The sequence below is a fragment of the Phascolarctos cinereus genome, unplaced genomic scaffold (genome assembly GCF_003287225.1).
Source record: "Phascolarctos cinereus isolate Bilbo 61053 unplaced genomic scaffold, phaCin_HiC Scaffold_726;HRSCAF=1367, whole genome shotgun sequence".
In the NCBI taxonomy this organism is placed as follows: domain Eukaryota; kingdom Metazoa; phylum Chordata; class Mammalia; order Diprotodontia; family Phascolarctidae; genus Phascolarctos; species Phascolarctos cinereus.
Genome location: NW_027556098.1, coordinates 129,936,039 through 129,958,830, shown reverse-complemented (window position 1 = coordinate 129,958,830; position 22,792 = coordinate 129,936,039).

The following is a 22,792-nucleotide window of genomic DNA, read 5'->3' as shown; positions in this document are numbered from 1 at the left end:
TTAAGGAAAATAAGACTCTAGGAAGAAGACAATATCAGATGAGCTAGCAGTCTCCATCATGTCCTTATCCCCAGCTTGCTACACTAGAGACTTGGGAGAATTTCCTCCTGAGTGAGATCTGAGACTCTCTCTTGGTTGAACTGAATTATCTTGCTCCCAATGGGAGAATTATTGTACTCTGTATTCTCTGGTATATATTCTATGAATACTTTCTCTAGTTCTCTTTTGCTATTGAATTAGATAAATGGGTTTCTTTGCTACTCACTATGTATATTCATTATGGAACTGGTGTTTAGTGGGAAAGGGATAAGACCTTGAATATAAAGCTTAGGTCCTCTTTTTCTCATTAATGAACGGTGATCAGAAGTTTAGCCTAAACCTGAAAACTACATCACATAGACTAACAATATTTAAGGGAGCAAATAGATGTAATTCTAGACTGGTACCCCTTCTCTCTGAAGAGAACAAAGTGGCCAACCTTGTGCCCCCAAGCTTTTGCTTCTTCTGCTGGCAGGGATTAAAGCATCACTTGGAAAAGGGTTGAGAGAGAAGAGTCTAGAGATACCTATTCTGGCTCATTCAAGTCACACAATGTCACTCCTGTGCTACATGGGGGGCAGGGGACATCTGCACTACACATGATTTCAAGAATTCTGAGTACATGGCAAACATTTTTTAAAGCCAAAGTAATAATTTTGTAATAAAAAGATAATGCCTCAGTAAGCAATAGTAAAAGCCGATAAGAGGGAGATTTAACTCTAGATAAAACCTATGAAATGACTATGAACCAAGAGTAGAATCAAAAGGCCTTTATTGGGCAACATCTGCATGAACTCTATCAACAATACACCCACATAGAAACATTGAACAAAGGGCTGAATTATATAGTTTTTTTGCGTGTGTGAAAAGGGACAGGTTTATAATGGCAGCTCAGGACCAGGTCATTGCCAAAAGAAACTACAGAAGGTTTATCCTAAAGCAGTGCTTAATATAGGTTATTCAAGGAAAGGACAGACACAGTAAAAAAAAACCCTGCTATAGGCTATAAACCTCTATCCCTACCAGACCCCTAGCAGGGCAGAAGAGGGTGACCAGAATTATTTATCAGATGCTTACTGTGTTTCATGAACTAACAGATGACAAATCTCTATACCTTATAAATATAGACCTCAAAATATCCTACAGAAATAAACAAATAAACTGCACTAGTCCTAGGCCATTATCACAGACTGAATTATTTCCTGTAATAGCCTCTACATAAAAGAGATCCAAGAAAACCTCTTATGAACAATATTTTTAATAGATGTCACCATTGCCAAATATTCATAAACTCTAAGCTATGTAGAATGAAAAGCTTTGAAAATGTAAAGACCTAGAAGAGGAGGTGAAATTTGTATTGGAACAAGATGAGGTACATATTATCCCTGTTGTCCTATCTGCTACAGTATTTATCTCAAAGGTGCTTTCAAGGAACTTAGAGAACATAAGCTTACTCCTAATACTTTTATTCAACTATTAAAATCAATTATTTTATACATCTGTGCAATAGTCTATAGGATATTCAATACATATTTAAATTAAATAGTTATTAAAATAATCAAAACAATAAAATGAGATATTTAAATATTTGAAATGAATATGTTTAAAATAGCAGGAGAAAAACTTATCCTAGGACCATTTTTATCTGAACCCTATTGAAAAAGATGAATGAGATAATAACACTAGCTGGCATACACACACACACACACACACAAATACATACATATATATATATATATATATACACATATCTACTTATATATACACATATCTACTTATATATACTACTTTAAAGCTTGCAGAGTACTTTATGTAAATTATCTCATTTAATTTCCTTACCTGTAAAATGAAGGCATTTGTCAGACAATCTTTCCAACTCTTAACATTCTATGATATCACTAAACTGTTAGAATAAGAAATAGGTGATCAACTTATTTTAGCTTAGCCTAAAAATTGAATTCTATCAAATATGAGCTAATCCAATTGTTCAGTCAAACTGAATTTACCATATTTTGATCCTTTGAATTGAGTATCATGTCAGCTTCAACTCTAATCTGGTTGTAGCTACTTCTCTGATGGATTTGTCTTACTTGCAAGTAATTCATCAGATTCTCCTGACTGCTCATGCCTTTTGGAAAGAACTGCCCAAGCTAGAGCTAATGACCTTTAATACTTACTCCCTCTACCAAAGATACTTTTCCTCAAAGAAAAAGGAAGTACTCACATTTGTTTTCAATTTTTTTTCTTTTTAGGTGATTAGTTGTCCCAATGGTTTTCAGTCTTGCTGTGACTGACTGACTTTATATTCATTTTTCTCTCAGCATTATTACTATTCTGTCTAATAAGAATTTCTTGCTTTTGGTTTGCTTTCTAGCCTTCTAGTGCTGAAATAATGGGGGAACAGAATAATAAATAGTCCATTTTTGAGCCCTGTTTTATGGTTTCATTGGTTGGTAACACGTATGTAACTTAAAGTCTTGAATTTCTTAGAGGCATTGAGAGGTGATGTCATTTACCCCCATAGAGATAGTACTTGTATTGTACATGTGCTTGACCCTGTCTTTTGGGTGCTATGGCTGGCCTGCTAATCACTATAATAGGCTGCCTTCTATTGTAATAACTACAACCATAATCACAACAACACAGTAGCTAAAAGTAATTGGCATTCAATGTTTTTAAAGCACTATTTTCTGCTTGCTTAAATACTTTATATCCTGGGAAGAGACAAGAAAGCCAAGAACAGCTGAGGCCCTGGGGGCCACAGTTATAGAAGGTCAACCTTCAATATTTACAATGAAATATATAAAACAGAATTGGTAGAATGGAGCTGAAATGAGAAAAACTGGCTACAAGACTCAGGGCAAGTGGCAGTTTCTCTAAGGCAACCCTCTAAGACTATAAATTGGGGAGCAATTATAGCTTAGTATTGGTAGAAGAGTGGCATGCTCCAATGAAGCTGCAGGGAGTTCCCTACTCCAACAAAATTATAGGTAAAATGAGAAATGGGCATCCTAGAACAATTGACTTTTTTTTTTTTGGCCATTATGTTAATCTGGTCCTTCTAGTACCACTTGCTTTATAATTCTCTATTTCTTACTTGTTTTTTCTCTCCTTTTGGAGAATGCTGACACTCCAACTCCTGGAATATTCCAGTTATCCTTAAAAGGGAGGCATTTTGGAAGCAGAGAGGGATTTGTGCTAATGGATTTTTTCCCCCTTGTGTACCTGAAGCACTGCTTGGTTCTGTTGTTGGGTTTGTAATCATCATGATTTAACTAGGCCAGGGGCACCAGTCTCTCAATTCACATTAAATATTCCCCTATTGCACAAAGACTTTCATATCTTTGGGTATTTATCGTCTCTTTTCAGAGGCAGTGGGAAAAATAGCTCTTGGACCTGATATGAAATAATAGAGTTCACCAAGTTTCTACACTGTCTCTTAAGACCAAGGTTAGCTCTCAGCAAAATTTAGTCTGGGAAGCTTTTCTAAGACATCCTTCCACCTTTCCCTTCTATTTCCTATCTTTTCTTCTACTTCTTAACCTTTCTTCTCTTGTTCTCTGTCTGGTGTGCTAATGGATAATTAAGGTGCTAATGACTAATAATAAATTTCATTCAATGAATTAACCATTTATAATAGGTATGATCAGGGGATTGGAGTACCTCCCTTGGAGCTGAGTGTGCTTTAGTTCTGTGGGTAGAGACATATGCATAGACACCAAGACAAATGAGGACCAACCAGAATCTCTGGTTGTGGATCGCCTTTAGGAAGCGACCGGAGCATGTGCCCTTTTGGACCCTTGATAGATTCCATTTAAATCAGAAGCATTTATTGACTTTTGCTATTGTTCAGGCATTTTCCAGTTGCGTCCAACTCTTCATGACCCCATTTGGGGGTTTCTTGGCAGAGATACTGGAGTGGTTTGCCATTTCCTTCTCCAGCTCATTTTACAGATGAAGAAACTGAGGCAAAGAGGTCACACCGGGTCACACAGCTAGTACGTGTCTGAGGCCAGATTTGAACTCAGGAAATTGAGTCTTCCCGATTCGAGGTCCAGCACTCTATCCACTGTACCATCTAGCTTCCATTGCCTATTCTGTATTGGGTACGATGCTAGTTCTTAAGATACTAAAACAAAAGCAAGCCTATCCTCATGAGGTCTTAAGCTCAAGAAATATACTTTCTATTAGGAGAAAACAACATATAGACAGATGTATGTATGTGTATATATATATATATAAAACATACAGAGTTAATACCAAACAGCTCCTGATGTTTAGGTCTACTATCTAGCTAGCTTGAGAGGAAGACTAGTGTAATGGATAGAGTGCTGAATTTTTGAATCAGAGGACTGGAGTATGAATCCTGATCTTGCCACTTATTTCATGTGTGAACTTGGGCAATTCACTAATTTCACTAGATTTCCTTATTTGTTAAATGAGTGGATTAGATTAGATGATTTCTATAAACCTATCCTGCTCTAAATCTATGATATATGTCTCTTCTTACTGAGTCTTCATTAACTCTACCCTTTTCTATTCCTGATATCAAATGTCTCCTACTATTAGGTCTTCCAGAGGGAATCCATTTGTTTTGGACTTATTGAGGGCTTCTAGTGGCAAACTGTTATTATTGTTTAGTTATGTCTGGCTCTTTGTGACCCTCTGGACCATAGCACACCAATACTGTCTATGGGGTTTTCTTGGCAAAGATACTGTAGTGGTTTACCATGTCCTCCAGTGCATAGAGTAGAGTTAAGTGACTTGCCCAGGGTCATACAGCTAGCAAGTGTCTGAGGCTGCATTTGAATTCAGGTCTTCCTGACTCCAGGTCCAGTGTTCTATCCACTGAGCCACCTACTCTCAGAATTTGTTAAGGGTTCTTTTGATCTATGTATGATAAAATAACAAAGAACATTGAACTGGGAAAGGTCTTGGAGATTACTTAATAAACCCCTTCATTTTATTGATGATAAAATGGAGGCTTAGAGAGATAAAGTATTTTGTCCAAGGTCACACAGCAAGTTAGTGAAAGACCTAAGATTGTAACCCAGCTCTTCTGATTCTGATTCTAGGGCTTTTCTGTACTAAAGCAGCAAACCAGTATGATAACACATAGCACTAATAGTCTTAGATGCTCTCCTCCAACTATTTTTCTTTATTCTGGGGCAGAGACACAGGTTCCCTTTCTTATGGGTGAATTCTTATGCTTACTTGGAGGAGGGTAAGTCAACTCAAGAGATTGCCAAGCAGAACTCATCAGGTTCTCCTAGAAATAGCTAAACCTTGGCATTTAGGGGCCTTGGCAGTAACCCCAAATCCTTCTTCATACATCCCCTAATAGGGACTATAGCCATATTTCCTAACTGAAAAATTGAACATGTGATTTAACAAAAACTTTTTTGCAAAGCATTACCTTAAAAAATTCAGAATATATATGGCCACTCTACCAATAGGGTTCAGGGAATGTGCACAAAATGACAGCCAGGGCAGTCTTGGATATACCAGAGATCCTCATGGGAATAGTCAAACTAGCTCTAGGAATGACCCCATCTTTCACACAGATTCATGAGTTGAGGTATTAAATATTTGGGACATGTTGGGCCAATTCTCTTCAAGTGTGACTCTTTGTTTACTGCTGTATCCTGTAGGGGTTTGTTTTTGCTAAATTCTTTGGAGACATTTCAAAGATGAGGAGGATATACCACTGTGATGCCTATTCCATTTTACTCCTGGGAATATTACTTTGACACATGTTGGGGGAGGGGTGAGAGGTAGGGAGGAGGCAGGAGCACATGATTTCTTGGAAGGAGATAGTGGCCCAGAGTAGGCAAGGAAAAATTTACAGTCTAGAGGACTCAAAGATGTTCTTTCCCCTCATTCCTTCCAATTAGAGATTCATATGATTTAGCAAGTTTTTCCTTTCAAACATAAATAGGGTTAAGTCTCTTTAATATGTTGGTGTGAATTACTTTAATCAGACCATAACATGATATACCTGATTGTATGTAAGGTAGATTTTGTTATTCTTTTTTAGATAATAGTTCACAGGATCCATGGCCATAAACCGATCTACTGGTTCTCAGGATTTCACATCATAAACAATTTCTATTGTGACTGCATAGAGAGACATGATGAGATAATGTAAACATTTGTACTTAAGTTGTAAACACCTACTGTGTGTGCACTGTGCTAAGTCATCATGATATTGCTAATGTTAATGTAAACTTGTGAAGCTATTGCTGGCAAATTGTTCTCTTTGTGTGCTCCTCTGCAAATCAAGTGAGCACTGGTTAGTAAGTAGAGAATATGCGAGCTGGAATGCTGTGTGTGTCTCGACTGTCCTCCGTTAAGGCTTAGGGGAATGTTGTAAGAGTTGGAGCTCCTACTCTGTATATTCTCGCCTGCCCTTGGGAGATGAGTAGTTAGGGGATCCCGTAGGAGTTGGTGATCCCATTATCAGGACCCCATTGAGAAGAATAAATTAATAAACCCCTCATTATGTCTCCATTCCTGTCCTACTGGCTGTCCAGATTAAGAGTGAACCTGCTAGAGGCTGGAGCCCAAAAGCTTCTGTGTCCCTGGTGTTACACTGGTATTTGGGACTGGGAGCTTTGACTGGGAGTGGGGGAGAAGAAAGGGAAAGAATATCCATAGTGGGGTGGTGGTGTTAAACCTAGGTGGTTTGTGCTCTAAGGCTGCACTCCTGACTTCCTCTACCATGTTTCAGCTCTTCATCATGAAGCTTCACTCCAGCCTTTTAATTTAAAATTTCAGAGTACCTTCCAGAGTACCTTGATGCCTCTCCTTCTGATTGAGTCCCTCCATTTTAAGGAAGTACCTCCTTAAACCTCCATTTTAAGGAGGGTATCCCAGTCTAGCCATGCCTCATTGGACTTCTTCTGAGCAGCACCAGGTATTTTTGTTTCTTCCCAACCCCACCCCTTCCAGATTCCCCTTATGTGTTGTCTTCCTTCATTTGAATATAAGCTTTGTGAGGTGAGGGTGTGTCTTTCTGGTTTTTCATTTTTTATTCTTATTCACAGCACTTTGCATTGTGTCTAGCACATGCTAAGTGCTTAATAAATGCTTGGTTTTTGCTGGTGTCCTCGTTTTGGCAAGAAGGGTTTTGGAAAACCAGAGAGTAACAACGAGGAAGAAGAGGCAAAAGGTTAGAGAGAGGCTCAGAAAGATGTGTGAAAATGCAAAATATACCTACTTTTAAACTTTTATCAGGGATCTAAAAGCAGTCAGCCAGATTCTGAAAATTGTTGCCCTAGGAGACTGACACCTTAGATAGGACTTCAAGGCTTTTTTGGAAGCCTGTACTATTCAATTTCTCAAGGCTCAGCTCAATATTCTCATTCCATTACAATCTAAGTAAGTCTCTTCAGTCAAGTATAGTATTCACAGGATTTCTACATTTTGGAGATCTTTACAACATAGACCCTTAAAATGGTGAATATTTGTTGTATGTGTTTGTATGATTATACTTTGGCTATCCATTAGCTTTATTCACATACTTAATGCTGATTTATTAAATACTTTATTATCCTCAGGAGCAAAGAAAGCTGTGGCAGGTCAGTGTTGTGGATGTGAGAGGCCATGCATCAGAAACTTTTCCTACACAGACAAGGGCCCTCATTTGATAGACTCATTATGCTACTAACAGGAGCCAGTAAGTAAATCCAGAGCTTCTTCCGCCCATCTCCTAGTTTCTCAGAATGTAAGAAAGCAACCTACCTCTCTACCCCACTGAGTGTCAATGTTAAAATGACATCCTTGTTGACAAATAATTAGGGTCCTCAGCAGCATATTGAAAGTTGTTCAGAGATGATTAATGGCCCTTGTATTTGCTTCTCATTAATCCCTTTAAATATATTGTTTGAATTAATAGTCCTGTAAATATTTTCCCATCATCATTTGGAGAAATCTTGTGAAATCAGCAGCCCCTCATGGGAAGCTGACTCAGGAAGACATTTGTACTTCTACAATGAAAAGTCACAGGTTAATAGGATTTAGAGCTGGTAGGGACCTTGGAGATCATCAGATCCAACCTTCTCATTTTGCAAATGAAGAAACTGAGTGTGCAAGAAGTTTTGGGCATCTTATATATTGAGGGACTTCTTTTGGATCTGTAAGAGGCTTCTCATGTCCCTTACCACTCTGAAATTCTATGATTCTAAGACCTAGAGAATTTAAGTCATACAAGTGGTAAATTATAAAATCCAGGATTCAAACCTAGGGCCTCTGACTCCAAATGAAATACCTTTCGTATTTATAAGATAAATCTTTTTTTTCTTTTTACTTCTGCCTGGGCTTCTTACTCTGTTCCTCATTTTTGTTAAATATAGATAGCTGGGATCACCATAGATCACTAGGAATCAGTTTCCAGGATAGCGATGGCCTATTTTCTCACAGTGTACCTCTCCATATGAGATCTGTTTTTTTTTTTACATTTATGGATTTATGATGAATGTAAGCTTAATTTTGTTTAATATATTATGTCATAGAATAGTCTGGTACTTGCCAAAAAAAAAGGCAGGTGGGTAAGCTATGTTGAGTCATTCACACAGATAACCTGAGTGGGTTAATCTGAAACAGCTGGAGTAGACAGCGCTATCAGAGGGGAGCTCCAATGTGTAATTCTTCTGAGTTATGGTCCTTACTTTCTCCTCTTAGCCACCCTTTTCCACTTCAATGTTCCCTCCATGGAAGAGAGTTGGGTTTAGACTCCAAGAACATGTTGACTTTGTTGCTGATACAATACCAGTGACTGAGATTTGAATGGTCTTACATGGCAACTAGGGAGAATGACATTGGAAGCAAGTGGGGTATCATAGGCTCATCAGATCATAGGAGTGAGAAATGAACTTACTGATAAAATCCAACTGTCTTATTTTCCAGTCAATCAGTAAATATTTATTAAGTGCCATACAAAGAAAGGTACAGACAATCCTTACTTTCAAAGAGTTCACAGTCTAATGGGGGAGATCCCATGCAAATATCCAGTTGTAAGGTGCCTTGCCCAAGGTCATATAGATAGAAACTAAGACACAGAGAGTCTAAATTAACAAACTTAAGGAAGCACAGATATTTAAGGTACAGAGCTGGATTTCATGCTCTTTGACTCTAAATTGAAAGATTTTTCTACTGCATAGCAAGGACTATGTTTTTCTTAACACTTAGCACATAATAAATACTTAATGAATTCTTGTTGACTGACTAATTAACCACACCTCTCTAATTTCTTTGTTAGCCCTAGGAACAACTAGTGGATGGTCCCACTGAAGTGGGGTATCAGACCCTGATGTGGAAAAGGTTGTAAGGGTTGAAATAAGGTTTTGGTCAATTTATATGAAACTGAAGTCTATGCAAAGGACCTTCATATATAGGAAATTCTTAATCAAGTTTAGGTTAGATTATACAGCCTATAAAGTCCTCTGATTCTGAAATTCTATGATTTACCTCTAACTTTAGAAACCTTCAATTTGAGGTACAGTAAGATTCTGTTCATGAATGGAATAAGCCTCAATTAGGGAAAAACTCTGGACTGGAGTCCTATGGAGAAATTTTTAGGCATGAGAGAGAAAATTTGGCGAGAAACATAAAACTATTCTCAGAGCCCTTAATATTGCACTATGAAGGCAAGGGCTACATAGTCTATATATATATATATATATATATGTAAGCCAGTGCTATTTCCCTGATAGTCCTAAAAGTCACTTGCAATCCCACCTCACTCCACCAAACATCACAGTTCCTCCTGTTCCTCTTTTTTTCCTTAACCACATTATGTAAATAAATTTGTGAGGTCCCGTGGCTTGAAAGGTTGTAAAGGATGGGTTGTGAGACATAGATCAGTTGATAGAATCTTTAGTTCCACATCACTGGATTCCACCATGACAATATACATGCAGTTTAAAGCAACCATCATCCCAGGGAATTTACTATCTCTCTTTCTCCCAGCTATTTCTGTCTTCTCTACCCTGAACCCATCAAGAAATACTACTTGGTTGATTAGCCAATAATTGGCTATTCCCTCTTTCAGAAGACGATATATGACAGAACTACTGCCATTTCCAAATGTGGTTGTTGACAAGATATTTACTCCAATGCAGAGGAAAATTGGAGGGTTTCTTATGTAGCATGATATAAGGAATGGGAAGGAGAGGTGGAGGACCCATATTAATGCCTATTTGTAGAATAGGCTTCTTCTAATATCCTGCCTTATGAGTCCAGGCTTTCTCTTACAGCTTATAGGTGACACAGCTTCCATAAAGTCATTCTCCACACTGGAAACAGACTCCTACCTTAACAAAGAGTTTATAACTCAAGTAATTGGCCAGGATCATGAGCAAGCAGTGCAAAAAGAGTCAGACTATATTATGTTACTTTGGTGACAAAGAAGATCAAAACACACAACCAGAAGACAATGAAACCAAAGCTCCTACATCCAAAGCCTCCAAGAAAAATGTGAATTGGTCCCAGGCCATAGAAGAGCTCAAAAAGGATTTTGAGAAGCAAGTAAGAGAAGTAGAGGAAAAACTGAGAGTGATGCTAAAGGAGACCCAAAAAAATACTGAAGAAAATAACACCTTAAAAAATAGCCTAACCCAAATGGCAAAAGAGGTCCAAAAAGCCAATGAGGAGAAAAATGCCCTAAAAAGAAAAATTGGCCAGATGGAAAAGGAAGTCCAAAAGATTACTGAAGAAAATACTTCCTTAAAAATTAGAACAGAGCAATTGGAAGCTACTGACTTTATGAGAAATCAAAACACTGTAAAACAAATCCAAAAGAATGAAAAATTACAAAACAATGTGAAATATCTCATTGGAAAAACAACTGACCTGGAAAATAGATCCAGGAGAGAGAATTTAAAAATTATTGGACTATCTGAAAGCCATGATCAAAAAAAGAGCCTACACATCATCTTTCAAGAAATTATCAAGGAAAACTGCCCTGATATAGTAGAACCAGAGGGCAGAATAGAAATTGAAAGAATCCACAGATCTCTTCCTGAAAGAGATCCCCAAAGGAAAACTCCTAGGAATATTGTAGCCAAATTCCAGAGTTCCCAGGTCAAAGAGAAAATATTGCAAGCAGCCAGAAAGAAACAATTCAGTATTATGAAAACACAATCAGGATAACAAAAATCAACAGTCTACAGAATATTTAGCAGATATTAAATGAACTTTTATTCGATTGCAAAATAATGTAAGGGTATGATACTTGTTAATGCTAGTACCTTTCCACTATTGATTATTTCTAATTTATTCTATATATAGCTTACTTGTACATAGCTGTTTCCATGGTATCTTCTTAATTAGATGGTAAGTTCTTTGAGGTCAGGGACACTCTTTTGACTCTTTTTGAATACGTAGCACCTGGCACATAGCAGATGCTTATTGACTGGCCTACTGATTAGTCTCTCTCTTCAAGGGGTTTACAAATTAATTGCAGAAAGATAAGACATGTTTATAGTACTAGCTATGAAATGTTAGGTGCTGAATGAATGATACAGGGGAGGGCAGGATCATTTTTGGCTTGGGTGATTTTTAAAAAAAGGCATTCTAGAGGAAGTGGCATTTAAGCTAGCCCTGATGCTGGGTAGAATTTTGGTAGGAAAAGATGGGAGACTGAGGAAAGAACATTTCAGTTAGGAGGAATGCTATGGAAAAAAAATTTAGAAGCAGGAAAAAGGCGTGTTTGGGAAATACAGTTCAATTTGGCCAGCTCACAGATGTAAGGCTGGAAGGTTGGGGCTATGTTGTTGATCTTTGAATACCAGGTTAAAGAGTTTGAACTTTATTCCAGAAATAAGAAAATGCCATTGAAAATTTTGGAAAAGGGGTATGAAATAACCATATGGATGCTTTAGTAAGATTAATCTATCAATGTCCTTACAGAATTGATTGGGAGAAAGAGCCTGGAGGCTTGGCAACTGGTTAGGAGATTATGACAAAAGTCTAGACACAGAGTGACAATCACCTTTGTTCAGGGCTGGGTCTGACTCAGACCAGGCCCCTATTAGTTTGTGATAGATATTGCAATGAAATGAAACACTTATTCATATATAGAAGGAGAAGGATATTTAATGAGGATATGTATTAAGGATACCCCAAGTCAATTCATCTGAGTGAAGACCCTTTGTCTTTGAGTCGTCCAGTGTGGTCCGCCAGCCAAGCATCTCAGACGTCCTCTGTGTTTGTTTTGTGAACAGTAAGTGGCCTAATATTGCCTGAGAGTTTAGTACCCTGAGCCAGTCAAATCTTGAATATTGTTTAAATACTTTGGGGTAAAACAAAAAACAAAGACCATCAGGCTAACTTGCATGGGGAGGGGGTAGAATTGGGGGAATAGGTTATTACTTGTTCAGACTTGCACCACAGCCCAGAAATGAAGGAAAGATTTAGACTAGTATCTGATTATCCAATAGCTGTGCATATGATCCTAAAGGAAGGGAACGAACATTTTAATAGGGGAAGGAGGCAATAGGGTGTTAGGAGTTTGGGAGGCACTGTCTTAAGTAAGTGGAGGCTTACATGGAGGAAACCCTGAGCATCCAGGGGCAGCATGAAGGTAGTTGAGCATGCAATCTACAAATATTAGAACCATCAAAAGGAATTGTTGCACCTGGGGCAAACTCAGCTAAGTAGTTTCTAGGTCTTTATTTCCATGCTTAGACTTCTGTGGTTTGATAGGGGGATTAGGAGATAGTTCCCTGCTTCGTCTCCTCCCCGAACTGTGCTAGGAGAGAGTTGTGCTTAGGTCCCAGAGAGTCTGGCCAGCTCTCCCATAAATGACTTAATTTCCCTGATCCTTCCACTGGTGGTTAGTGGGTGAGAATGACAATGGGGAAAAGTGGACACTAAGACATTGGCCGCAACATGATAGCCCCCAGGGTCCACTGATAAAGTGGAAATGATCTCTTTGTACAGTATGAGTTGGGATGGAGGACTAAAAGATACCACAGTGTTAAGGGCAGGACTACCTTAGGGGAAAAATGAGTTTTGCATGTTTCAGGGCCCTGGAGCAAAGCCTTAGTCTCCTCATCCTATTAAATGGCTCTGACCACCATCAGAGTTTGGCCTTGGGCCTATCCTGCAGATCAGCTCCAATCATCTAGCACTGAGTACCCCATTTCTTGGTCCCCAGTAAACACTGCTGTTCAGAGTCACTCTAAAGTATAATAGTGCTGACCTGAGCTAGGCCTAAGAGAGAGTTGGACAACCCTCCATCAGTGGACACTTTCCTTTTTAGTGAAATTTGTGATGATGATAACTCTGCTGTCATTCCCCTCCTCTCCCTGAATACATGCAAACAATGCATGTGAATGTATCTGAAAAGAAAATTCAGTCTTGGAGACAGGTCCCAGAAACTCACACAAGATGAGGACATTCACTTTATTTTATACAATCACACAAGCAGTTAAATAAAAACTCCAGGACAAAGTCTTTATTGTGAAATTCCAAAATCATATTTATTGGCCAATTCACAGAAAGTGCCATAGTGACCACTGAAATGAATCTGTTTGTAGACATTTACAAGCCAAAGTTGAAAATTAGGGGGCTATTTTGAAGAATCATTTAACAAATCATGTGAAATTGCTAGAATCTCAACAACTTCAAATTCAGCATGTTATTCAAACGTGAATTGGCGTATGTTTTAAAAGAAAAAAAATCCCACCACATATAAAGCTGAATTTTCAATGCAAATATTCTGTGTCAATTTGGACTAGATGTGATGCTGAATAAAGCAGTGGGAGGTTAACGGGATATAGGGAAGGGCAGGAGTAGAAAAGAAGAGAGTGCATATAAGCATCTTTTGTTTTACAATCACTTTCCAATCAGGGTTATGCTTTTTTAAAATATCATATGACATTGTTTATTTCACCTGCTTCTTGGTAAGCATGAAATCAGATTCACCTATCTGTAAATACATCTAGCACTCATAACCTGACAGTCCTAGAATTGTTCTAAGTCTCACAGCCTCCCATAATAGTATATTTAGCAAAATGAACATCCTTTTTATGCTAGAGAGACTCCTTAAGACAGTTCAAAGGACTCAGAAGAGACATGTGTTATCCTTTATTCCTGACACATTTCCTGTCATCACAGATGGGGTGAGGAGGCTACCTAGAGATCATAGGGCCCCCACCTGGGACACTTCTGAAAAGAATTAAATGCTATGGCTTAACTTGCAGTGAGTGAGAGGGACCAAAATGAAATTACGAAAACCTGGGTACAAGGATGATTTAAGTGTCTTTTCCAGTATAGAATATGTGCCTACTCAGCAAATACCTAAAACCATCTTTTCCTCTTTTTACCTCAATATCCTTCTTAACATTTCATTTGCTACTCAATCACATAAGCATTTTATTAAGCACCTACAATTGTGCAAGGCACTGTGCTTGGTGATGGAGAGGCGAAAACAAAATGAATACCAGCCTTCAAAGAGCTTATACTCTACAAGTAGCTGAGAGAGAAAAATGTATTTTGTAACTCTGGAGGGATGAGGAGAGAAAAAAGGGGGGGGACAGAGAAACTTCTGGGACCATCTGCATAACGTTAAGGAACAAATATCATATTTAAAAAAATATATGGCTAAACTTGATAAAGCAAAATGATTTTTCTCAGCAAAGTCAGTCAGAGATGGTGCTTATTATAGGATGGGCTCCCTAAAATGTTTGTGGTTGGAAGTGATTATTGATTTTGTGTAGACATTTGAGAGTTTCCAACTCACGTGATCCCTAGACTACTCTATCGAGTTATTTCATCCATGTAGCCAATCAGAGCATTTGGATGGTTGGACGTTCTGTTGTGACTACGTGATTTCACAAAAAACTCTTCTCCCAGTAGGCCGTGTATATAAGATAGGGTCAGAAGGTTTCAGATGTTCTGTTCCGTTGGTCCCTCATTAAAACTTTTGGGGTCACTTCTATTCCCAGGTTCTCTGCATATGTGACAAATTGGGTTGGGCTATCAATCAATTATACACATTCTGGTTTTTTTTGGCTAGGCAATGGGGTTAAGTGACTTGTCCAGAGTCACACAGCTAGTCAGTATCATGTGTCTGAGGCCAGATTTGAACTCAGGTCCTCCTGATTCCAGGGCTGGTACTCTATCCACTGTACCACCTAGCTGCCCCAATTGTACACATTCTTAATGAGGCCATATTACATATAGCTGGTTCTAAAGTCCTCTTCTGATGCCTCAATGTGTTGTGGAGGTGACTCTGGGTTCTGGAAGGCTACGCCGGTGGAGTGTAAGCTGTGGTAGGTACTACCAAGCTGGAAGGGCTTAGGAACAAACCACTTGTCTGCTCTCTGAGGAGCATCTAGCTAAATTTCACAAACCTTCCCCAAAGTGTTGACCCACCTAGTCATGAATGGTTTTGGTTGCTCCAAGAGGCGACATGGTGTAATGAATAGAGGGCCAGCCTTGGTGTCTGGGAAGGCCTGGTTTCAAGTTCTTCCTTGGACATATGCCAGGTATTCGAGCACACGCAAGCACTCCGTGACCCAGGCAAGTCTATAAGGTTATATGTTAAAGATAATTTGAATCTATGGAGAGAGTTTCCACATTAGGAGCACCAAATGTGAGTATCACAGGTCCAGACCAAACAAAATGAAAAAACAAACCAACAACCACAAAGAAAAAAGCCTAATGAAAATCCTCTATCAAGTGATTGTATCAGTGGAGGCAGTACAAATGCTAATGAAATCACAAATCTTTTGAAATATTGAAGCATTATGTGCAAAGACATTGCCAGATGTTATAGAGAGGGAAACAGATTTGTAGCAGACAGTCCTTCCCCTCCAGTTCACAATATAGTTGGGATTATCCAAAGCTTTCATACCTAACGGTTGGCCTAATATGTAAATGATCTAAGTCCTCATAAACAAAGGGTTATTTAGCACAACTCCATAGCTGTGCTAGAGTTTCCATACTAATCCACTAATTAAACCCCAGGTACCTAAAAGCTCAACCAAAGCACCCAATTTATCATCAACCTGTCATCTACTTTATCATCAATCTAGTAACATTCATACAATCACCAATTAAACATGCAAACAGCTCTATGCTTGCTGATTACTCAGAAAGCCTCTAATCTCTATGCTCAGCTTAATTTCTAAACCTACAGACTACTTTTCTTTATGGCTGAATCCAAGTCTACAAAGCATGTAGAAGTGACCCCATTTGGGCAGACCGTCCAAAAACCTCAGTAGAAGTCAGGCAATCACATGGATTGCCAAACATCCTGTCTAGTTAAGGACTGAAATAATTGTTTAATCAACTGCTTGCTAATGATTGACAACCTGAAATACTTGGTCTGATGCAGTGACCCATCCCATTATGGTTAAATAGATAATTTCTCCTTCATTTAGGGTTGGGTAATTACAGTCTTGAATTCAAATGTACATTAATCATTAGCAATCCCACATCTCCATAATCTTAACATCTGATACTCTACCTAAAGGGGTGGCTTCCTAAGCCTTCTATTTCTCTCTTATATCTGATTGATTTAGTACTAACATCTGGGTCAATTTACCCATTCACATCCCTACCTACCCTCTAACTTTCATCTTTATCTACCTTTTATATTTAGTTTTTTACTTTCCTCTTGCTTCAACTATTTTTAGTTCTTTTTTTCTTCCTTTCTACTCAAAGAAGGTTTGATAGTTGTTAAATGAATATAAAGCCTTTTTAAAGTCCCTCAGACTATCTTTCCCATTACAGGCTTCTGTAAATGTCTTGGCATTGTGGGTTCGGTTTTCAATTTCCAGTTGATGATATAAGTAAGTCATTCTTTGCTTACCAGGGCTAATATTTTTTCGTTTTCCTCAAGTGGAAAGTAATGTACATTAAATTCATGTACATGACATACCTAGCATAAGAAAAATGAACATCTTGAGCCCTGGAACTCTAGTTCACCAACAAAGCCAAAACTAACCATACTCTTTCTGGTCACAATATTTAGTCATACAGACTAACTCTTCAGCTCTACAAATCTATCTACATTCCATGATTTTTAAACCCAACTTATCCAATATTTTCAGTTGTGAAAAAAGGGAAAAGGTCCTATTTTTTCATTTTTGCTCCTATAGATATATTTATTATAGCGGAAGAAAGACATGCCTGGGAAACAGGATGCTCAGCTTCAGGCCCCAAGTGAGACCTGAGCAAGTTGCTTGGCCTCCCTTGACTTTAGTTCCTTCATATGTAACATAGGTATGGGGGTGGGGAGCAGGGAGGAAGAAGGAGATGTATGCCATGACCTCTATATCTAATAGTCTGTGATTCTATGAAATAATGGCTGCAAGGAAGCATCTTAATTCTAAGATAAAGTGAGACAGGCATTAAAGCTGGCATGTTTCTGTTACCTATGATTAATATGGATTGTCTGCATCTCTACTTTTAGCATGCCCACTGTCCTCTTTTCATTTAGAAGATTAAGAATTATAATTCCTCTTGATAAATCTCCTTTTCAGTAAATCTGATTATTAAAGAGGGAGGGCAAAGAGCTACTGAAAGGTCTAGATTGTTAAAAATGTATGGGTTTCCTTCTTTCTAACAGGCAGAATGGCTCTTTATTCCCTGTAGAAACAAGCAAACAGGTCATTCTTTGTGGTCTCTTCATTTATATTCCCACTTCCTTGGAATTCTCTCATTCCTCCTGTTGAGGAAGGGAACAATCCTCCTGAACCCATCTCTCACTCTGCCCTCCCTCCTCCCCCACATATACAACATTAATCCGTGTTTCAACTGACTAGAGAGAATGTTGCCCTTCCAAAAGGACTCTTTACACAGAAGGAAACTAGCCTCAGAGGTTGTTCAAACTCATACTACACAATGTATTGACAACAGAAGCTGTGTAATGGTAAGTGGTTGAAGCTTTAAGAAAATGGTGGATATACTTAGACCATGAGCTCTACCTTGTACTACATAAAATCCAACAATTGACGTCAGGCTACCGAACAATGGTTTTGTTGATTTAAAAATAAGATTAAGAACCAAGTACAGGCTAATGGAAGAGATGTGAGTTGTGGATCAAGAGTCCTGAATTTCATGTTTATCTAACTGACCTTTTGATTTCTTTCTTTCTTCTGTCTTCCATATACAATATGGAGATTTTTTTACTCTTTATAACACCTTGCTTTGATACTAGCAACATTATGAGAATTAATTTTAATGTGAGATCCTTGGGGAGAGGGTTTTAAAAGAAAGTTTAAATCACAGGCTATATGTTAAAGTATTTTGACATTGAAATAGAATCTATTATGTATCTTTTTGTGAAGCAAGTATCACTCTTAATTTACCTTTTCTGTGTATAAAAACCTGAACTTTTATACTCAATCAACTCCCACATACATAGAATTGAAACATCTAGAAAGCTTCAACAACTAGATTAGCTAAAATCTTTTCATAGTCCCATAAATAATGCTCATAATGATGAGGCCAGGGCACTAGAAGAACCCAAAGTGCTTTCTGAGTCATTCAAGATGAAATTGTGTCCAGCAGAATAGTTTACTATATCTCACTTCTTTGAAAATCAGTTAATTCACATATGTTTTTGATGGAAATGTTCAGTGGACTTCAGAATATGTTCCATCAGAAGATCCTTCTTTACAATTATGCAGGTCAAATGCATGTTGACAATGTCAGGTTTAGAAGGGGGCACTTGTGTGTAATAATGATGATAATAACATTCTAGGAGATGATGATGATGTCATTGTAGCTCATTGATTGTGGCAGAGAAGTTGCTTTCCCTTCACTTGGAACAGTTAAAAATCTCTATCCAAGAGAAATACTTGGTGCATTGGGATATCATTTCTCTCACTACCCCAGTGACTCTGCCTATATGACTCTGACACCATCAGGGCTACAATTTGCAAAACTATGATATTGGAAAAAATGCATCTTCATCATCTCTTCTTCCTGTTTTCTTTGTTCATCCTCCCACCAATCCCCTTCCTGCTCAAGCATTAGTCTTCTCTTCCCTTCTTTCCTTGATACAACTTTTGATGTGGTTAAAGAGCTAATATATCTAATTACCAATAAGGCTAAATAATTATCCCTTTGGGGATGAGGTATTTACATTTTATAATAGAGTAACCCTAAGTCAAAGGAGTGGATCTCTGATTATGGAATTTCAGGTATCAGAAGGGAATAGTAGGGAAGGTTATCCTCCTTGGTCCCTGATACAATTTTAGGTATAAAACCTGCCTGGGACAGACTAAATAGACCTTGAAGTGTTTGATGTTTTTCCTCACTTGTTGTAACTACTGGAATGAGTGAGTGCCTTTCCAAAAGCAGCCATTTATTCCCTGTCCAATTTGTTGTGTAAATTGTGACTCTGAATACCACAATGGCCATTACAAATGGCTGCCCAGGCAAGGCTCAATGCACTGAATCAACAACTTCCTTAAATAAACTGCTGGAGGATTTTCTTTTCTCTCCTGGAATGTCTGTATCCTCAGTGATGTGCAAAGGCTGGGTGGAATGAGCATTGAAGTAATTTTTTCTAATGATTCAGACTCTGCATTACAATTTAATTATTTTCTAATAAAGCTAGGCTTTAGCTGCTTGTTGCTCATAAACAAGGCTCAGAAACATGAGCAGCCGAACAAACTAAAGGCACGGAGGGAACTGTTTCATTAGGGCCAATAAAACATCAGAAAACCATCTCCTGCTATGAAAGGCTTTTTTGGGGGAAGGGAAGAAGATCTATCTTATAAGTACAGCCACCCCCAAATTTAAATGAGGGAAGCCTGGCATTAACGAACAGCAATCCATGGAGCAAAGTAACTGATTTTTTTGATGTTGGGTGCAGAGGATGTGCCATAGTCCATAATTTTCTTCCTGGGCAGGCCCTATTTATAAGCAAATGGATATATAATTTGGTGAGTACTACTACACTTTGATTAGTACTGACAGTTTTTATTTGTCTCTACCATTTGCCCATTGAGGTATTTGAAATTCTACCATTAGTACTGTTTAAACCTAGGCAATGGCTCTAAAAGGTCACTGCAAAAAAGGCAAAAATGATTCTTGAAAAAGAAGGAAAGACTCTAGTGGTAATATCTCTCCTCTTGTCTTACATAGCAATTATTAGTTTATCTGATTGTGACCTTGAAAGGTAGAGAGAACCAGGTCTCCAGGAGTTGAGATAGAGGGCAGACAAACTACAATGGGGCTTAAGGAATGTAGAAAGTCTTTGATGGGGGTGGGGAGACCAGAGTTAGGTGCCACAGAAGGAGAAAAGATATGTGGAAAAGCCAAACTTAGCTTACTTCAAGATGTTGCCCAGGGTCCACCCTGCTCTGCTGCACTGATTGAGTAGGAATGCGCCTGAGAGATGACAAAGTACTGCTTCATCAGAGTTGGCTAGGCTTGCCTAGCCACTAATTTCCCCCCATCAACCAGAGGATATAAACTTTCTCCTACTAGGTCTGATTTTTCTCCATCATCTGTCCTTTATTCTTAGAATAGATTGGATTCATTATAAAAAACTCATCCTCCTGGGATATAGAGACCACCTAATGAGTGGTGATGGAAAGTGGCAGTTCTTTCCCATTATTACTTCATAAAGTGTGTATATTCGTTGCTGTGCATACCTCCTCTTCTTTCTTCCCTTCCCCCCATACATATGTATAGATACATATGTGGATTTATTTACCCTCACACAGAACCAGTTTTGTAGCCAATCTTATTTCTGAGATTTCAAAACTGCAAAACAAGTGAAACGTATGCTTCAAATACATATTCCTTCCATTTCTGAGTCTTTGTCTCCCTAATCTTATCTCTCTTCCCTCCCTTTCAGGGCCTTTCTGCTTTCTTATCTTCTCTGGGGCTAGGTGGTACAGTGGTTAGAACACTGGACCTCCAGTCAAATTTGGCCTTAGACACTTACAAGCTGTGTGACCCTGGGCAAAGTCATTTAACCTGCTTGCCTTAATTTCCTCAACTGTCAAATGGGTATAATCACCACATCTGCCTGGTTATGAGGCTCAAATGAGATATTTATAAAACACTTAATATAGCACTTGGCCCCTTTTGTCCCCCATTCCTGATTAAAATCTTGCCTTCTAGAAAAGATCTTAAGCTCATTCAGCTTTAGTTGTTAAACATATAGCACATCCTGGGGCAGGGAGGTGAGGGGGAGGTCCTCTCATGGGGATTCCCCCATCGAAGAGGGGGTATTTTCTGAAATCACAGGAGGGCCTCTCCTGCTTCAATTACCCTGCAGGCACACATGTTAGACTCTCATATTAATGTCATGGTGCCTGCCAATCAGAGGCAAATCCCGGAAGTACTGTGATGGCAATTCCAGGCTGAAATCCCATTAAAGTGCACCTGGAGTTTAGGGGACCATGAAAAGGGTCAGGCTCTCTTTGGAAAAGCCAATTAGATTGAAATTTAACCAAGCATTCTTTACTGGAGTGTTGGCTAGGAGACCTGGAAATGTTAATTGCATCCTTGACTTATGACAGAGGACTGCCTGGGAAGCCAAAAGCAGGTTGAATACCACGCCACATCTCCAATCTGTCCTGCTCCAGGAAAGCTGTAGAATGCCGATGATTAAGCAAGACCACTAAATACTAGCAAACTGCTAATTCCATCTGCTAAGTGATCCTTCAAGATATGTGTTTAATTCTATTGCAGCTGACCTTTTAATCTTAACTTTGTTGGCCTGGAAAAGAATCAAGACCAGGATCTGAGCCACTGCCCTCATACAGCTCCCTCCTTCATTTTTAGCTGGGTGCAAAATATGGAGAACATTTAAAAAGAAATTTATAAAGGTCAAACAAATAAAGACAGGGAAATGAGGGTGACAGAGGAGATAGTCCAAGTTGCATTATTTGTGTCCTTTGCCTCCAGCTAAAATACTGGAAAATGACTATGTGAAAATTAAATTAGGCCAGGAGCTTTATACATCACCTTCAATAAATAAGTACAATAGCAGTATCAGGGAGCAACATACTGCACAATTCTTAGCCTGCTAGGGTATATGTCAGGAGGATCTGGAAATTTATCCAACGGGTGTGACATACCTCTCACCTGAAAATGATTTGTTTTCCACTTGTGGATTCTCTTAGATAAGTAGATCCTGTTCATCACTCCCACCTGTTTGGTTAATTTAAATAAATGCATATTTGAAAATAAGGTGTTTTTTTTTTCCTCCCCTTGCTGTTACTAATACTCTCTCACTGAGCCAAGGAGGTTGCTAATTTTAAAGTCCACTGGGTAGCACTTTCCACTGATTATGTTGATATTGATTTAAACAGGCACAAGTCTTTAGAATCATTTTTAGAGCTATATCATGAGCAGGGCTGAAATGAAAATAAGTCTGAACTAATGAATACTCCTACATGGAAATCGTTAAGGGCTCAGCAGTGTCTGGGGAGCTAACTGGGCTTGGGTAGTGAATATTGTAGCTCAATGGAATGACTTCTTACTGATCATTTGCTTCCCTGAATGCCAATTTTTCTCCTCTTACTGTGCAATGATTGTCCCGGATTTGATTGGATTCAAGGAGAATTCATTCTGGAACTTGGTCTTAATCAAGTTCAAAGTGTATCCCTCCTGTAGCTGTTTTGAAGGATGGAGTGAGTGGGATCTTAAACAATTTGACTTGCTTTCTTCTGGCAAAATGGAGTTTTTATGTCTTTGCACACACTGTTATAAGCATCATCTTCATGACCCAGATTTGAACCCCACCTCTTCCTATAGTTGTGTGACTTGGGGC